Below are 20,989 nucleotides of genomic sequence, written 5' to 3' on the forward strand. Positions count from 1 at the left end.
GTGAGCTATTTTTTCCAGCATTTGACAGACGGAAAAACAGCAGTCGGTAAAGTAGCGTACAGTTTTCTGTATAAGTCTTATGTATCGAAAATCTTATTTATATCTGCCTGTATCGGTCTGTTTCTGTAGCTTTGAGGGTTTGTTGCAATCAAGATTCTTATCTATTTTAATATCAACTCGTTCTTCTACTAAAGTTATGTTTAGACGCCATAACGTTTATACTGGATCTGTTAAATCGGCAATTTGGTTATTCAAGTTTAAGTCGATATTAATTGTTTCAGATGGTGTATCAGTGTTTCAATGTATGTTTTGAATCAATGATAAAATATACATAAAAGGAATCATGTCCTCAAAAAATATTTCCATTACTGTTGTCTACATGATCATACATGATCTACACTATCCACATTACATGAAACAAGCATACCACAAGCATAACTTACAATTATGTAACTTTCCATATCGATATGTCATGGTGATACTCAATCTGGTCATTTTACCCATCTGATTGCTTTTTAATGTATATCAGAACTGTATAAAACGAAGTCTTTAAAATATCTTAACTGGAAAGGGCTCTAATAAAAATGAATAATAAGCACCAGACTAATTGGTGTTATTTAATTATATGTTTATTAATTTATGTTTTGGTGGACGAAAATATTTAACTTGAGTGTTTAAAGAAGCCGCAAACTATATAGTAGATAAAATAGACACCAGCATTGTTCTCTGGATTTTGAATACTAACAATTTTGAATTGTAATGGGTTTTGTACACGCTATTAATTACTCCAGTTTATTTGAACTTGAGTGAGTGTTAACAAATAGGCATTAATATTATCTACATTATCGCCATTTGTCGCTATTCCATCTTTAAATTATTTAATAGAGATTTAAAGGTTGTTATTATTATCATAAATTAAAACGTTCCGTGTTTCATTTTTGTCACTGATATGCTAAACGACAGTGTTTATGAGTTTATATGAAGTTAATAACAGCAAAATCTGTTCTCTGTAATGACATATTTAGCTTATCATCTCAATTATCGTTTCGACTAGTAGAGCATATCTTGGCCAGGGACGCCATTGATGGCAATACGGGCTTCTCGATCTGCAAACGACGCACCGTTCAATTACCTAGCGATAAAGGTTGCCAAAGGAGAAGACATTCGTGTACATTTCTTATCCAAAGTATTTTTATAGTAAACAATTTGCAGTTTCCAGAGATCTCATTGCAGCTGGCGACAACGAAGGTACAGACTGCCACCGTTAAAGTTTTCACATGCTTTCCTGTAAGATTCTCCAATATATTTTTCTCTTTTGTTTCCGCCATTATTTCTCTTCCTGGTTGTTTTTGTTGTTTTATATAATTCCGATTCACGTGCTTGTTATTGAGCTACAATAGCAAAAGTACTGAGTCTGTACATCTTTATTTGCCTTTCTTACACTAAATATTGTATGTGATAGTGAAGTTCTAGTAATATATAATATAATATTAGATGTATTTTATTTTATACTGATAGATATAAAGACAGACTCGTCACCGTCACCTTGCACTAGTAATCATATGGATTCCTCGGTTAACGTTTACGTTCCGAATGTACTAAGGGTAAAAGAATCAAAGCCATTGACATGTATACCATATTAGTACCATTCATCAGCTGACTCGTGAGAAAGTGAACTTGAGGTAAATTCGAGCAGAAGTGTCTGGAGACCTAGAACAGGGTTGTCATTTCAACAAAGAAGCAGAAATAAAGACGTTTCCTTTTGTAATTCTTTATTCTGGACTAATTCCCAACTAAGGAATTCTTAGGAATTCTCTTGCAATGACCAAGTAATTTTAAACCTAATATTGTTATGACTGCTATCTTATTTACGTTAATATAATTCTAATATAATTTCCGGAAAAGATCCACCTGTAATAACATCTCACAACATCACAAATTACAACAACAACAATCAATGGATTTAGCTGTTTCGTCATAAAGAATGATTTTTTTTCTCGTCATGTGATAAATATTAATTTACATGTGTGATCATTTCAAAGGGAATTTATGCTACTGACGAATAATTTAAATCGTTTTCTCCCTCGACTCGTTTCATAAATACCTTATGGAATGAGCACTCAAGCAGGATCCTAGATATTTTCCATCTATGTATACATAAGCATATTTAAATTGTGGTCAAGGCAGCCGGTGAATTACCTGGGGTTTCAATAATGGCGCAACTGTTTGACTACAGTTGCTGTGTTACATTTCTTAAATGAGGACAATTAATTTGGGATGTGAAATAACAAGTACAGTGAGGAAACTCAGGCAATAGTATCCTCAGGGTCCAGCAGGCGGTCATACATAACATCGAGTCCGTAACTATTAGGCAATGCTAATGAAGGGATACAAAAGTCTGAGGCTTGGATAGTCGAATATGCGGAAACAAGACTATTAATTCATGTCGGGGAAAATATAATCAATAAGGGTCCTTTGCTTAGTACATTTGATAAACACTTCGTACATTCGCTCCACGTCTAGAATCTTCAGCACAGACGGCAGTTACCGTGATCTGGAAAAAAGCAATTCATTTCTGTATTAACTCTCAAAATCTTGCTTTCAAATTTACATCCAAATAAAAATGTATTATAAACAACAATACGATTAGATCAAGCATATGCTAACATTTTCGTAGGACTGCGTTACACATTGTTCAATGCTGAAATGCTTTTCCCATGGAGGCATTTCCAACATGTCATGGTTGAGCCATACTAAGTCTCACCTTGCATCGGATTATATTTTTAAAGAAAAAGAATTTCTTATCTTGTCCTCACTGATTATCTTGGTCATTTAAAACAGACCTTGTATATATTACTCACGTTTGTTTGATGTATGATTTATGGGTGTAATTTGCGTAAGAGTGTTGTTAGCTTACGTCAGATGTGCACCTCTCAAAAGACTGCTAACTCTGTATGGTCATTTTTTGCTTCCGGAATTTCAATGAGAACTTGTAAGAAAACGAATCAACATTATTTAATTTACAACAATATTCCATATATTTATGAATTTTTCATTGAACTTTCAGAAATTTGGCACCTTACCAGAAAGACGAATGCCAACTTATTCACACTCCTTGCAGACAAACTCATCTTATTCCGATCCCTGTCTCAGAAGTATATACTAAATATAGAATGCTACCATGAACAGATAGGTATTAGTAGTGTATGGTTTAATCGTTTAGTCAAAATATTTAAGTCGCAGGCATCTAAACAGTAATTTAAATAGGTAACATGTATTCGCCCACAGAACTGTGGTCATTAAGAACAAGTCCAGCCCGTTACCACTACCATGACAAAAAATGTGCTATCTAAAACTAAACATTGCATTTTCTCAAGAGAGCAATCGAAATTAAGCTAAAAGACAATACCATTAAACAAACCATAATTATTCCTGAGATGACCCTAATAAGTTGTACAGTTTGAACATGGATGGGCCAGGTCTGGTTCAGAGGTCAAAGTGTAAAATTATTGCCAATTTTTCTAATACTTTTACATAAAATAATGTCACGTTTTCGTTATTTTTGTTTAAAATGAATTTTTAAAAAAGTATTTTTGCTATTTTTTTCCTTCACTTAATCAAACAGCTTTAAATTTCAGTTGTCTTTTTTTTTAGTTTTAGATTTCACACACAATACTATCACAGGGTATATTATATAATCAAGAGCAATATAAACATTTACTAATTTTCATGCATAACATCAATGTTACCATTAAAATTTACAAAATCTTACATGATATGACAAAGATAAAAACATTTCCACATATGTTCATATTTGGTTCTAGGTTACGGTCTACTGTTTTGCACTTTGGATCCGATTTTATTTTTGCTGTAAATAATCCATAGTTTTTACAATGACCACACGTACAGAAATTTAAGTCACAGAAAATGAAAGTAAGATAGATTATGTCGACACTGTCCAGTGAGCATCTGGCAAGTTCATAAGTTAAAAGTCACAGTGCCAGAGCTGTTGCTCCGAGCCTTGATAGGTCTGTATTTTGTGTAACTTCTGCGAATTACTCGGAAAATGAAATAAATGTTAAGATCAGGTATTTCTAGAAATCAATTCCTGGTGACAAAACCGTTTCAATTAAAGACAGAGATTCAGCTGTGAAAGTATGAGATAAATGCGTTGTGTGTGCATATTATAGGTGCTTGCATAAAGATACAGACAACACATTTGTAGTATGTTTAAATATAGCACTTGACTGCATAACGTTCTTTTCACTACAATTGCGAGACATAACAGGAGCTTATGAATGTAAATGATAAGCAAACGTCACATGTTGCAAACGTCATTCTTTTTCTATTCGAAAATTTAATTTTATGTAACAAGAGGTTTATTCTATAATGCTGGTTGAATTGATATAAGTGTATCTCCATTATTTACTAAAAAAATGAAATATGAAAACAATAGCCGCACATACTCCTTACATTTTGAACGCATCGGGCATGCTGTCTGAATTGTTTGTATTTCACAGCGTGTGGGAAATGATTAATTCAATTAATTCATTATTGCATGTGTTATAAATATTTCATTTATGTTGTGTGCTTAACTTTTGTGAATAGTTGTAAGTTGTAAAGAATTTGTTTACAACTCTAACTTTTGTTCAGTTATTTTAAGCTGAAAAATCATCAAGTATTCAAGGACCCTTACGTTTATGTCACTCAAATTTAGAGTTAGATATTGTAGATTTTTCAGTTGGAAATTTACATTCTATTATGTTACAGGTCAAGTGAAAATTTGAAACAAATTGATTTGATAGACAAATAATTCATCCCTTTACAATATCATTCTCTTGAAATTAAGCAGTGCTGTTGAAGTCAGATGTAATTTGAGCGGAATTAATGATTTAAAATATTCATTGGAAGTACTTCATTTTAAATTCAGTGATGGATTTATATACACTAGCAAGGATTTTTGAGAATTCGTTCATGGTGTTACATAAGGACATTGAAGACTTTGCGGATTCATTAAAAACATTCTATATATTTGAAAGTGTCATAAGACATTTATACTTATTTGGGATTTAATTCACAATATTGTAAGTATCTCCTGAATTTTCATATGTATTTTAGAGGATTAAATTGCTTGTTCATTTTACCTACATGGATGGTTTAATTTTCTTTCTGTTACATATTTTAAGACATAGTTACGTAACACATGTAACGAAACATTGTTAATATGAACGTTATCGGCATTAGAAAAAGAAAAAATAAATAAAGTGCTAAAACGCTTTGGAAATTGTCGTGCGAAATCAAAGAAATACTACCTTTTTTGACATACACGACAAAGAGCAGGACCGATGCAGCAATAATAGCGACGTTGTACGTGAATCGGCCCGGAATCTCTCTTTTCAGACTTGTCGGCAAATCTAACAGCTGAGAAAAGAAAGAAAATGTTTCTTTTTTTACTTAAGGTTATATTATTCCATTCTATTTCATTCTACTCGATTCGACTTCGTTTTATTTAGCTTTATTTTATTCTGTTATTGGCGTTACAGACACCGAAACCTTCATATACATAATTGCTGACATTATTAGAACAGTACCGTATGGCTTTTAAGAAGTTACAGTTTATTGGTAAATAGTCAAATAGGGATAGAAAATTGCAGTCACATAATTTGAGATGTTGATATTATTTTGCTTCACCTACTCACCCTTCCCCATCTTATTCTCTTGTCACTATATCTCCCCTATCCAAGCATCTAATGCCTTATCCTCTTGTCACTATTTCTCATCCATCCACGCATCCACACCCTTATCTTCTTGTCACTATTTCTCATCCATCCACGCATCCACACCCTTATCTTCTTGTCACTATTTCTCATCCATCCACGCATCCACACCCTTATCTTCTTGTCACTATTTCTCATCCATCCACGCATCCACACCCTTATCCTCTTGTCACTATTTCTCATCCATCCACGCATCCACACCCTTATCCTCTTGTCAATATATCTTCCCTATCCACACAACCACTACCAAATCCTCTTGTCACTGTCTCCCCTATCGACGCATCCACTGCCTTATCCTCTTGTCACTATGCCTCCCATATCCATGCATCCACATCCCTATCCTCTTGTCACTATGTCTCGCCTATCTACACATCCAATGCCTTATCCATTTGTCACAATTTCTCAACCATCTACGCATCCACTGTCTTAACCTTTCACCACTATGTCTCACCTATCCACAAATCCACTGCATTATACTTTTGCATGTTCATGATCTAACATCCTCCATTTATCGAGGATTCGTATTTTTAGAAATTACTATGCCAAAATGACAATCATGACATTAACAGAGCATGAGGAATAGAGATAGCAGAGATTATGATATAGATCAAAAGCTAACACGTCCCAGCTTTTTGTGAAAACTCAAAGTTTGGCATGGTGATAATTTTTATTTTAGGACAGAGTAAATGTGTGCTTAAAAGAAGCTGGTCATTTGGGGGCTTAGTACTGAGATACTAACAGACCTTAAATATTGCTTTTTTTAATTTAAACAAAATCAAAATTTTAGTTGAGTATGTATTCTAATTGAGACGTTTCGTTTCACTTTGAGTAAGATATTGTGCTCCACTTATCAAAAGCACGTTTACTATTTTGATGCCATATTTGACTAGCAGATAATACTATCCAGTCTCTGAATAAGCTGCAAACATCGCATGATCCGCAAATGCGAGAATAGATTTTCTGACAAGAGTTCAAATTCATGTATGAAACCTTTAATTCAAACATAAAAAGACAAAAGATCAAGCTTTGAACTGTGCGAAAGAACATTTAGTGAAACGTAAGGAATATAAATGGAGCTGAGAATCAGTCGTGAGACACCGACTTTGGATGGACGACCATATACCCTTCCACATACCTGAGGAGGTGGACGCATCTTAATCTTCAACAGCAAAATTTATTGTAAGATCCAATATATGTTTTACATATTTTATTTTTCATTGGTTTTTAGTAAATTAAACAATAATGCTAGTACATACACTTTGAACATTACCATCAAACCTGATTGGTATGGTTGACACTATCAGAATGTTCCAACCTGGACCTGACAATTGATTGATTTCTTTACTTCCTCCGCATTGCGAATAGTACAGTCATACAAATACTTGGATACACAATGGAAATTTTAGCGGCTACTTAAAAAATAAACCATAGAGCAATAAACAGAGAATATAATTGTTAACGATAGTATGTGAACGATGAACATACAGCACATAAGAGAGCCAGGACATTTCTGGCCTTGAGGCAAATCTGAATAGATGATTTCTAATTATATACCTTTAGGACGTAAAATGAGCTAGAAGATAGGAGTACAGTAGCTTACAGCATAATATTAAGCATACATTTTAAACGACGGATCGCTGCAATCTCACCTCTGTCTGCGTGGGTTCGAGTCTCGGGCTCGGTAAATGTGGATAAGTGAGAAACTTGCCGGTAGCTTTTCGTGGGTCAGTGGTTCTTTCAGGGGTTTTCCCTGGTTCTTCCTCCACCATTAATGCTGGCCGCCATGTATAGCCTATCCTGTGCTGAAAAATGTCGTTAAACCCTATAACAACAACAACAACATTTTAAACGAGCATCATGTGTATAGGATACACTGAATATCATGATGATGCTCTGTCAAATGTTTGATGTGCATTTTTCCCACGGAGAAGCAAAAGTCGTGATAAGAAGGTAGAAATTCAACATATGATTCTTGCTAATAAGAGTCAGTAAGTCTCTGGATGTCATTCCCAGAAGAGATTGACAAAATCAGCATCAATGAATATAAGTACATGTAAACGTGTACTCCCAATTAATTAATAACGTGACACCAAAACCTATCCCAATCTAGTGTAAGTAGCTCCCGGCTCCTATGAAATGATCCACGATAGAAGTACACAAGGTAAGGCAGTGAGTACAAACAACAGCATCTGCAGATGTTAACACATGGTTACAATACTGGCCACAACTCGACATGATTCCTAAGAACTTCCCATAATACAGACGGGATCAAACTGCCATCTGAAATCAATTGAGTGATCCGTCTTGAGTTAGTGTACACTTCAAAAGAGTTTCACATGAAGATATTACTTTTAGGAACGTTATTAACCTGCTGTCAATAGAAGTAATGGACCATTTTATACCTTGGAAAATTCAGACATACTGCTCACTCAACCTTCTGTACATGAGTTAACAGTGAAAAGGATCTAGTTTCATTGTGAGATATTTTTGTTATGCCTGTGCCAAGCAAGTAGGATGGTTAAAAACTTTTTTCAGCTTATAAATAGGAGATACAATTGTAACAGGAAGTTATATTGGTCCTTCAGACACTCTAACTGTTCACCCTACGGATCCCTAGTCATTCTTCAGAACTATAATTCTTAGATAAATAGCTTAATAATAACTGTATCTTTATTTCAAGATTTGAAGTGCTTAAACCTTTTCATAGGACAGGTTTATCTTATCCACCATGCTTGTTTGTGAATATGAGAGAGAGTCATGAGAATAGAAGAAATAACACTCGATTACCGTTTTCCTTGCCTGAAGTACGCATTAGATCATAGTCTTGAAAGTTCCAAGCCACAGACGGCAAACATATTGTCACCATTAAGACAAGGAACATAATTATATTGATTTCTTGGAACCGGACCTTCATTATTTCTTGAATCGGTGATGGAAGCTTCTGTTTAAAATGAATAGTAAATAAAGATATTTCTAATTTTCATGTACAAGCTGTGAATATAAATGTTTAGAATGAAATTTTTCTTCTGATTTCTGCCTTCAATATGCATACAACAGAAGAATTACGTGTGATGAATCTCGATTAAATCATTAATAACACCCTCCAAAAAATAAATAAGAGCACCAAAAACAAAATAAAAACAAGCACAAACAAACCCAAAAAGGTTTGCTTAAAGCACTGGACATTTTGATTATAACTTTAAAACAGAAATTATAGAAATCTCTAGAGAGAAATTTTGTTAAATAAGAAATTAGAAATACGATTTTGCAGGGAAGGCTGCAAGAGGAAATGTCCTGGAGAATGTTCTAAACCTATACTTTGTTTGCATCGTGTGTAAGTATAATATTCATCATTTAGTGGAAGTAAGTTGAAGTGCATATTAGAAATAGTGTATTGGTTAAAATGAGACAACGCCATTATGATTTTTGCGCAGATGATAAGCATATTTTTCTGGGATCTATCAAATTTCCAATCCATTTGGTTCTAATATCTAATACACTCATTTTGGCACGTTGGCTCATGCTTTTAGAGATTATTTCTAGATAAGATAAACTGAACAAATAAATAGCAGAGGCGAATGGAACATGTATATACTTGTGATTTTTTGCTGTACATTATATGCAAGGAAACTGTCACAAAATAAGTTTGATGATTTTAAAAGTCATCTAGCCGTAGTAGCAAAATCAGCGGATTTTGGCGCAGATTCTTCCTTTTGATTGTTTTATAACAATAATTTTGGGTTAATTTTTTTAAAATATGTTTGCCCAAACTATTGCAAACCATTCTCCATATATATATATATATATATATATATATATATATATATATATATATATATATATATATATATATATATATATATATATATATATATATATATATATATATAATTGTAAAACGTATTTCATTGATTCCACTCTTAATTGGAAATAAGTAAATAAGTAACTTGCTATTATGTAGTTCGTATTGTATTTATATAATACACTGAGTTATTAACCGGCTAGTAGTGAGATTTTCTTTTTTTTTCGTAACTATTGTCGAATCTTGTCAAAATTAGCATGTACAAGCTTAAAGCCTCAGACATTTAATTGATGCAAAGTAGAAATGAGTGAGCATTACTGCAATATCATTCGCGACAACCTTAGGAGCTGTTTAAGATAATAGGAATTTACAACCTTTGAAGCAAATAAATCATCCACCTCCGGTACGGAGCGATCAAAGTTTTACAAGAGAAACCTGTTTAAAGCCGTGAAAAAAAGAAGCTACCTTAATAACACTAAGTGTATTTAAGTAGATTTTATTGGTAAATAAGAGGTTTAACCATTTCGGGCGATTTGCAAGGCATTATTAAGGGATATGTGTCAACTTACAAGCTAAACAAAGTGAACAAACAGCTATGAACATGAAGAAAGTCCGGTTAGATAAGGCTTTAAATAAAGTACAAAACCGGAGCATATTTGTTGTACGGTAAACACAATCTACCGTAGATACCCACTGCACAACTACGTTTGCATAATAGTAGGCATTTCCGTTATGATGTACCTGTATGCACTTGATCGGTGTTTAATTTGCCAAAATATGATTTCAGGGTCAGTTTAGATCTTACTACATTACTTCAATATCCTAATCTAGTACTAATCCTTCTCCTCGGTTTTTAGTTGCTTGTAAAATAGAATGATGATACAGTATTGTTAGATGTTCCCTTCTAGTTCTGCTACATAAGAATGATGTGTTGTTACATTAGATGTGGTTCTTAATCTCGACACAAGTTCTACGTTTGCTAGTTAGTTTCGTTGTTTTCTTCACATTGGTGGACTTAGATATGATCATGTATTTTTGTATGTTTCAGTTGTAATATAAAAGTCAATATAATTTGATAAGTTTGTTGATTGTACTTTAAGTGTTGTTGTTTGGTGTTTTGCTTTGATTTTGTTGTTGCTGTTGTTGTTTCGTTTTTATTTTTCACTTTCAGATATTCATTGAGGGAAAATCTTCTGTCGTTCCTGATATGTGTGAATTGTCATGTTGAATCGCCTTAATATTATTGTTATATTTATCTAATGAACCTAGTCTATCATCTGAAAGTTTTATTTGAATATTTTCTTAAAACGAGCTGCTCACTTTCTTCAAGTTCTAACAATGTTAAATTCCATTTTATTTGTTTTTAGTTTGCATTTATTCTATCTTCCAATATTCCGAATCTTGTCACAGGCGTGCGATATATTTTTCTGGTAATTCCATATATGTTATATTTATTTAGATTAAATTCTGTTATATGCCAAATCATAATATCTACTTTCCTGGCATGACCAAAGTAAGAGCCGGAAGACTACATTCTTGTTGTAGCATTAATTTGTGCGATCTAACATAATTTACCTGCAGTAATTCTGCTATTGATTGGTGTTATCTCCTTATCTAAAATTAAAAATCCCTATCCTTTCTTACCTTTATTTGTTTTATGAAAGTTGATTTTAAAAATGATAAAAAATAATGCCCAAAACTAAAGATTGAATTATGTGATGTTTATTACGTATGTATAGATTGTCCATCACAATAAAGGATGCATCAGTTATTATGAGAACGGTATGCTGAAAGTGGTTGACAATAACCAAACTGAATATCTAGATATTATTTGATCTCATTAAATTTTCTTTCCAATGAAAACTTAAGGCAAGTAACACAACAATATAACTTACTATGGAGTAAATGCAACCTTAATGTTTAATTAAAATAATGTTTCCCCTACATCATGTTTATCGTTATTATGTTCAATATCGATTACACCATCGTTTTCTGACTGTTTAATTTCTAACAGTTGTTTCAATATATTATTATTAGAAAGTTTTGTATTATATAATGTTACAGTGTGATTGGTTTGGAGTTATTATATACCTCTTTGATTACACTTGTATTTGTTTTCTTTTTGAAATTCGGATTAATTTACTTTCAATAGTATACGTTATTTCTTCCATGGTATACTAATTATTCGTAGGATCTTTGACAGATACTAGTGATATGGAATTGAATACTAAATATGCAACAAACAATGAAGTTATTAAATTAATTAAAAAATTTGAAACCAATTGGATGAATGCTTTCACCGCAAGTAAGGTCTAAAACACATCTCTTAAGAAATGTTACAATTTCTAAATATGAATAATCATACGATTAGAAGATTGCTGTACGATACATGAGCTAGTTCTTTGGATAAGACGGTGAATAATTAAACCTGTTTAAAAAGAGGTTAAGATTTTGTCAGCATTATCTCTACTTGACTTTATGGTATAGTCGTAATGCCAGTATTTCCCGTTTTGCTGAAAAAACTGAGCATTATTCCTGTAATAAAAACATTAATAAAACTGATGAAAAAAGATCAAAATTGAAATTCAGTCACTGATTTTACGGGATGATTAATGAAAAATCTACTTTTGAATAGTGACAATAAGGAAGCCACAATATGTGTTTTGAGGAAATGAAATAGCAATAATGTGAATAGTACTTGGATTCCCTAAAATATATGTGAACTTTACAAACTAAATGGCTGTGAAGAACATCAAGTTAACCTTTGTCAGCATGTTTCATATATAAATAATCAATTCCGAGCTTGATAATGAATAGAAAAATATCTCAACCACTACTTTTAATTACGTGATTAGTATTACTTGAATATTGGAAAACCAGGTCAAGGAAATTATCAACCTTTTGCTTAATTTATTACTTAAGTACTTGAATCCTGACGAACATAACATATATAGCAAAAATGCTGACAAGCCAAAACTTACTATATTTGGAAGAAGTATACATTATGGCAGAAGATGAAACTAATAATAAATATGATATATATCGTACACTTCAAAGAAGATTTCCCAGTACACAATTTAATTAATTATACTTACAAATATTCGTTTTGGATTATATCAAAGTGACACAAATAAAGAATCGTGTTCGATTCTAGTCTATCCTGCCCGTAAAACAATATCATTAGATGTTCAAAACGAAGAGCTAAACAAAAAACTAAATAGAAATAAAATTTTAAAAAATATACAACAGCTAACAACTTTATTTATTACATGCAACCTTTTAAAATATAATATGCAGCAAACATATAATGAACTAGTTGAAATAAGAGCAATTTTTAACACAATCGATTACAAAGGCATACATCATCTTGTTATGATAGGTGTATAACAGGATCGTATATTTATGACTTAAATACTGCACTGCAACATAATTAAAAACACATTATTGTATTCATAAACCAAATTCATAATGTTTATGCAACAATAAAGACCAACTAATTATAACTATACGTCATTTTTTTCATTGACAGATAGAAAAAGTCATCCATTTTTATATTAATAATAAATTCGTTAAATTCTGAATGAAAAATTAAGGAAATAAGGAAAAAAGAATATAACAAAATTACCAGAAACAGTTTTCATAACAAAAATGAAAGTTGTTTTGAAGGCAATATATGAAATAATGATACGAGATGTTTTTACGACTGCCTTTTCTAATAAGGACTTTTGTTTTGGAATCAAAGCATGTCTCAATAATTTTTATATTTTTCTAAAGTTAGCAAACACTTACTAAATCCACAATACTACGCATTAAATTCATTAATGTATGTACGTGCGTGAGAGACAGAGAGAGAGTGTGTGTGTTATACTCACAAATTCCTGTCGTTGATATGGAAACGCTTATGAATCCGCTTATGAGCGACAGGTTCACAATTTAACGGTTCTTATAGCCCACGCAAACGCGGCATATAGTTATATTCCTCTTGTAACAAAAAAGAGATCTGTGTATGATACGCTTTTATTCCTCAAACTGTCAATTATTCACGACACGCAGACTATTGTCATCTTTCACAAGGATTTGTTTCACACCAATGAGAAACGAATCATGGGAAAATGCATATGGTAATAGAGCTTCTAGGAGTGGCAATATGGCATGAATATTAATAATTCTGGAATTTCCCCTTGGGTTATTAAAACCGTTTGTGCTGTTCTTAGTAATTATTATATCTCTTACCAAATGTGGATTTGGTAGAATGGGTATAAAGCGATGAAACGTGAAAAGTGGAGACACTTCATGACAAATCTTAGAACTCCAATTTGCTTTATATGTATTTCAAGAGCATCATACTTTGCTTTTTACTTTTGGCTGATAAAATTTAACTTTATCGTGATGAAATTTGCATACATTTATCGGTGTTTGTGCTGTGTATATATACAGAGAGAGAGACAGACAGACAGAGACTGCAGTTCGATATCAGTTTATGATAAATATATTGAAATATCATTCAATGTTCAAAGATATTTGACTAACAAACAAAAGTACAGTCACCTTCAAAGACAAAAATAAAAAATGAAGCCTCTGAAAAAATGTATATATTTCCATACATCTATTAACTAAATAATTATATGCGAAAAAGACAAAGAAACAAGTGTTTAAAAGAAAAATGTGAAACAGGAATAATTCATAACCATATTAGATTATATGAAGTATAAATCATTTTATTAGGTCCATATACAAGTAACTGCTAATATATACATCATGCCAGATTATTTTATTGATAAAAAATATATATGGTGTGATATGTTTTATAAGGTGTACGCAACATAAAAGGACAAACAATATATGTATGGCTATACAGTATATTTCTATTTACACATTCAAAAATCATACATTTAAAGATACAAAATAAGATCATATTTAATAAGAAAAACAGACATATAAATTAACTGAAATAGGCTTAGATGAAATCTGAAAAGATCACTATCTTAAAAAGTAATGTTAGCCGATGAAGAAATTGAAAAACGACAAGAAAATTGAAATTATATATATATATATATATAGAGAGAGAGAGAGAGAGAACAAATAGAGACAGTGAAAGAGACAGACATATTTTTGGCTGATCTGAGTGAATACTGGACATATTTAGCCAAGTGGATGACAATACTTAAGGTTTTTTACGATTACATGAAATATATTATATATTCACTCGGTGCAAGCAAATTTCTTTTTATTGTATGCTAAAACGTATTGGCTAATAATGCACAGCGTAACATAAAAATTAAAAGCAAAACGTTTACAATCGAACCAACCACAATTTGTTTTACAAAACAAGCACGCACACACAAAGCAAGCTACGCACAAATTTCTCATTTCTCTATTACGTCTAACAGCTATTTCGATGGACAAATAGGAATTATAATTGAATATGTGCCAGACATCTGATAAAATAATGTCTGAATCACTGCTATAATTTGTAAAACAGACCAACAATTTTAATAAATCAACGATCACACGTATTGGGTATGAATAAATGTAAGAATGCATGTCCGGTACAGAGAGAGAGAGAGAGAGAGACAGAGTTGCAAATGCTATAAGCACACCTTCACGCAGCATTCAGTTACACTCATCTTGTAACAAAATATAGTTGCATGATCTAAACGAGAAATGTCGGGTATATCAAGCCCTGAATTGAATAACTATCGCCACACACAGACTATTGTTCTATTATATTTTTGGCCAAAATTCAGACCGACAAAGACGCCTTGTATTAAATATGGAATTGGCGTTAATATTAAGTGCAACAATGTAAAATGAGGACACGTCTTGGAAAACCTAAGCAGAGACAACGTTGCTTGATTCTTATTTTCAACTTCACCTTTTGTAAGAATCATTTCCTTTGCAAATACATCATCGTTATGATGATTAGACCTCAGCTTATATGATCGCCTCCCTTCGGTTAAAACTAAAAGGTAGTATAATGTTAAATACGTTTATTGCGACTTCTTATTTTAACGAATTCAAGATGAAGAATTACAATGGTAATGGACACGATCTCCTTGCATTAATAACCTCGAAGGCTTTAGGACATTTTATTTTGTTGGAACTTCATCGAATTAGCACACAGATGCATTTGGAGCAGAACAGTTAGGAAAATGGAAACTATGTTTTACACATTTAATGAAAAGAACAAAAGACTTGATCATTTAATGGCATTTTCAAGTATGCTGCTTGTTTCTGATTCTTATAAACGGGCAAAACTGTATATAAAACTTAGAATTGTATTCATAAGACCTCATATGCTATTATTTTAAAGAGAAAGAGAGGTGGAGGGAGAGATAAGAAACTACTTCGAAAATTGAAAATTTGTTTCTTTTTTAAAGTTAAATATTATGACAGAAAGAAACACAGTAGAGTAGTTAAGGGTCTGACTCTCTTTCTGTCATTTGTCAAAAGAGTAACAGTGAAAAGTCTTATATCATTTGTCTTAGCGCAATATGACAATTTAACCAGAAGAAGGAATGTTTCAAAAAATCTTATAAATCAAGTCCGTTTCCTGTGAAAATAAAAGAAAAACCTTTTATTTTAGGATTAAATTTATTATTGTTTGGAATTAATATAAGTGTACATCTTACATAATGACTCACAAAGTGAATGAAGTCCGATTAAAATTTACACTTTATATATTCTAATTTTCTCGAGAAGAGGTAGCAGGTATGAAACACGTGATCTATAATCCTCGCACACATTTCCCAAGTGTCTTTGACAAATGTATCTCGCTGTCCTGCAAAAGAAGGAAGAGTTTAGTAGAATCTACATTCATAATAGACAATAACGTTATTCATAATAGACAATAACGTTATTCATAAAAGACAATAACGTTATTCATAAAAGACAATAACGTTATTCATAATAGACAATAACTTATTCATAATAGACAATAACTTATTCATAATAGACAATAACTTATTCATAATAGACAATAACTTATTCATAATAGACAATAACTTATTCATAATAGACAATAACGTTATTCATAATAGACAATAACTTATTCATAATAGACAATAACTTATTCATAATAGACAATAACTTATTCATAATAGACAATAACTTATTCATAATAGACAATAACTTATTCTCATAGCGGACAGAATGAAATACGAGCTAGATAGTTTTAGAAAGGTCAGTTGGCAACTGAAGATGTGTGACGTGCCTATTTATGTACACTAGTAAACCTATGTTTCCATGCAGCTTCTTATCTGAACTCTAGACCGTCTCAACTGAAACAGTCAAACCTACTACCTTAAAATATTTATTAAGTTAGATGTTACGGCATGCTACGATTTTTATTTTGTTGCAATTGTTTCAATTTCTAATCTAAATTGATCAGTCCTGATCTTCCAAATTCTGACTTAAAACATTATTCTCGTGAGAGGTAATGTGTCTGCAATTCAATGAAAAGATATCACCAAACCTTAGTGAAACGGGATGATGCCTGTAGGCATTGGATCTAGCGATGAAACAGCACAAACGCATGCAAGTGAAAGCTGCATCGATTGGATCTCGCGAGGACAATTAACACAAGCGCATGAAAGTGAAACCTGCAGAGACTGGCCCTAGCGAGGATACAGAACATAAGCACATGTTAGCGAAACCTGCAGAGATTTGAAATAGCAAGGACGATGAATACATGCACATGCAAGTGAAACCTGCAGGGATTGGATCTAGCGAGGAAAATGAACACAATCAAGACAAAAGAGATGATTATGTATAACGTAATTTAATGAAGATTTAATTTTTGACACTCTAGATCACACCGTTACTTCCATCTCTCATAAATTAAAAATAACCAACTGAAATCTTTACTGTATTCATGCACACAAACCTCTTCATCTGATACTTTTATCAAAGCTTAACTGTGTAGTATTAGTATACATATCTGGCAATGTTTTTAACTTTTTAATCACATACACAAACAACATAAAGATATGTAACCTAAAGCTTTCGTCCTCTCAAGTTCTTAGCGTGAGGACGAAAGCTACATGTTAGCTTTCTCTTCCACGGATATAGCAAAACGGTATCGTTACTTTCCGGATACCATCAAAAAGAATATGTAATCGGAAAATAATCATAAATGGAATCGTTTATCAATAATATAAACAAAACAATGATGTTTTAAATGCGTATGGCTGATGTATAAATTTCATCAGCAGACATGATCAATATTTGGATTTATCAACTTGTGTGAATAATTTATGTATTTATCAACTGATATGACCAATGTATATATTTATTAACAAACAAATCGAAGACATCAACACGCATGGCGGTAGATTAGATTGTCACACATAATGACACTGACATTTAGTTGGAGAACCTAACACAAACACACACATTCATGCATACAAATATATACATATATATATATATATATATATATATATATATATATATATATATATATATATATATATATATATATATATATATATTCTAAATGTCTAGAACATCAGATTTTAGTCTCGTAACGCCATGCTATCTGATAGTGTATAATCTGATCCAGAATAGACATTCTAAAGTTAAACAAAAAAGTTGAATTTAATAATACGTTACAAAGAATTTAATGAACGAGACAAATGCTAGTTTTCATAATCCACCGCAGTTATTCTTTTTGTAGAAAGATTTGTGTATTAACAACCTTTGGTTTCCTTATAAAAGTAGAATTCGATGTGAAGCGAAATCATCGTGTATCTCTGTATTCGAACTTAAAGACATTTAAGGCGGAATCATGTACTGAATGTTTCCGTTACTGTATTTTAGCTCTTAGGGAGAGTCGACAATCTTTGTGGGTTTGTGTAACTTGTATACAGTAATAGAGACTCTAGTGATGTTGGTTCGCAAATGAAACTAGTCGAAATGTCGTGAGGGGCCAAATGTCTCTGGACCAACGGGTCTGTGGGTGGAGAGTTTCCTGAGTGATCCTTTCATCAGATTTGGAAAAGTAGAGCACACTAAATAACACATTCCTTAATTACGTTCAGCATTGAGTCATGAGAATATATGATAATCGTTAGGATGCCATGAGATAACGAATTATAACAGCATTATATCTGTGACTGCACCATCAAGAATATAACTGTTGTACTTCTTTCAAATAATTTTTCAGGAATACACCATTAAAGCGAGTCAATAATTTGCAGCTTGCCACATTAAAATGCTAACGTGTTTCTTGTTTTCTTGTTTACTCCTATTTCATATTCGTGAAGAATCTATATATACTAATCTTGGCTAGAGACCACTGGAATTATTTTCAAGTACCATGCCTTCAGTACCTCCTACGCTGGCATCGCCACTCGAATTAAACCTAGTCCCTTTATAGCTGGAAGGAGTGGCAAACATGTAGACTGTATGCAGACCTATGCTACACAGGGCAGCTTTGGAAAAAGCAGCCTGATTATATTATTCTCATGCGTTTTGTACTGTTTGTTTGTGGCTATGTGCAACGACTAAGTCTCACGTAAGAAAAACATTTTTTACTTCCAAATGTTTTAATTTTCACAACGATCACCTCTCTCTCTCTCTCTCCAGGATGTAAATATATCTCTCTTGCATGACTTGATCACGGATTAGTATCTATAACGTATACCCCGTTGGCGACCAATTATATTTTTCTTAACCTACAATAAAACCAAATACTCTAAAATAAATTGAACTGTGATGCTTATCACCAAATGCTGTTATAGCTCATCATCAAGATAATGACAATTTTATTGTCTTAAAACATGTAATACAAAAACGTAAGAAGCAACAAACTTTGTAAAATTCAACAAACAATTTATTTCCCACTAACACAAAGTGAAAATGTAAAAAGGAAATTCCCGTATTGCAAATAAAATCCCTAATAATCACAGAATTACGGGCACAAGACCTAATGATTAAAGTTCTCAATAAACTTTAGTGATATCCAAATTAAAACCAGCGCTGAAAATATGGATGTGCTAGTGATGGCCCGTGTAGTGGTGTTTTGTTAAATGACAATAATACAATCCAAGAATTAAATCCTTATTTGAAATTTCATTATAAAATTAAGTCTCCGTTTTAAATACTATTATTATGATATAAATCATTCAAATAAACAAACGCCAGCAAATAAATTACTGGTCACAACAATAATACAAGTAATTCCGCTAAGATCTTACAGCACGAATTAATAAGATTATATAGTTTTCTACTTATTTACCTCATATCACAATTGTCATTTTCTAAAAATAACTATAATCCCATAATAAAAAAAAACTTCTAGAATGATCCTAATGTTTACCAGACAAAAAAAATTATAATAAAGATCATGGTAATACAATGTCCTTCATTCAGGCAAACATACTAATCCTAATAGTTATCCCATACACATAGACAATATTTTAGGCATGTATTAGTTGTTTACAGAATTTTTAAAAATTCAAAGATTCAGGTCAAGTAAATAAGGAACTTGAATCAGACAAGGTCAAGTCCAACAATTAGTGTTACATTCTCAATAGCATATAACGAAAACAAAAACAAAAAACTAACAACAAAAAACCACTCAAATTAAATATGCATAACAAAAATATTTATCAACGTAATTATCGCTTTTCGATAAATATGATTACATTGCTTTTTAGATTTGGAAGTATCTAGAAGTGATCTTGTTCATGAATTAGACGGTGAAAATAACCCTCTTGGTTATTTTTGTGTCACGTATTTTTATAATAATGTTGTTTACACTGCAATTACACATTCCATATCCCATCAGACTTAAAAGGAATCTCATTTAGTTGTGTTCAGAAATAATTTGAGAGGATTCGTTTTCAAAATTATTAATTGGAATCGCAAAGTACTCATTGACTTGAGGAGTAAATTACTATGTTTGTATTACTGTGAATTCATTCAAGGACACTTTTGGTTTTACCATTGTGATCCCACAAGGCTACTGGCACATTAGTGCTTTCGAAACTGCTGAAACATTAGCACATTCAAGATTAGAATTTATTCGGAGGACTCTATACTTCTGGACATGTGATTGAACCTTTAAGATTATTTGGAAGTTAATTCACAATATTGTAATTTCTGTTTTAATTTTCACTTTGTATTCTAGAGAAATGAATTATTGCCATGTGCCCACTAAGGAATTATTACTAATGCAGGAGAAGGACAGACAATTAAAAGGATAAATAGTTCCGAGCCCACAGTCAGCAAAGCCGACAGTCTAGTGTATAAAATATAAAAATAGCAAGGTTAAAGGTATAACAATTTAATATCACGGTATTCAACAATTACAGGGCAATTTTTCAATACAATTGTTTCCAATCCATACAAGACCTATTCAAACTGCCAGTTATTTAATCACGCGAAATTAAAGGTAAGAGTGTTT

At 32.1% G+C, this 20,989-nt stretch overlaps 1 long non-coding RNA gene across 1 annotated transcript; it reads right to left on the reverse strand.

Annotated features, from left to right (window-relative positions):
• Nucleotides 1-1,778: 1,778 nt before the first annotated feature.
• On the reverse strand, nucleotides 1,779-13,575 carry LOC149787757 (uncharacterized). The gene is made up of 4 exons (XR_016424385.1): nucleotides 13,452-13,575; nucleotides 8,565-8,718; nucleotides 5,313-5,421; nucleotides 1,779-2,554 (listed from the first exon to the last, which is right to left on the reverse strand). It is a non-coding gene; the product is annotated as an uncharacterized LOC149787757 (long non-coding RNA).
• Nucleotides 13,576-20,989: the final 7,414 nt, after the last annotated feature.

The sequence above is a fragment of the Sinohyriopsis cumingii genome, chromosome 11 (genome assembly GCF_028554795.1).
Source record: "Sinohyriopsis cumingii isolate HCF-2022 chromosome 11, ASM2855479v2, whole genome shotgun sequence".
Classification (NCBI taxonomy): domain Eukaryota; kingdom Metazoa; phylum Mollusca; class Bivalvia; order Unionida; family Unionidae; genus Sinohyriopsis; species Sinohyriopsis cumingii.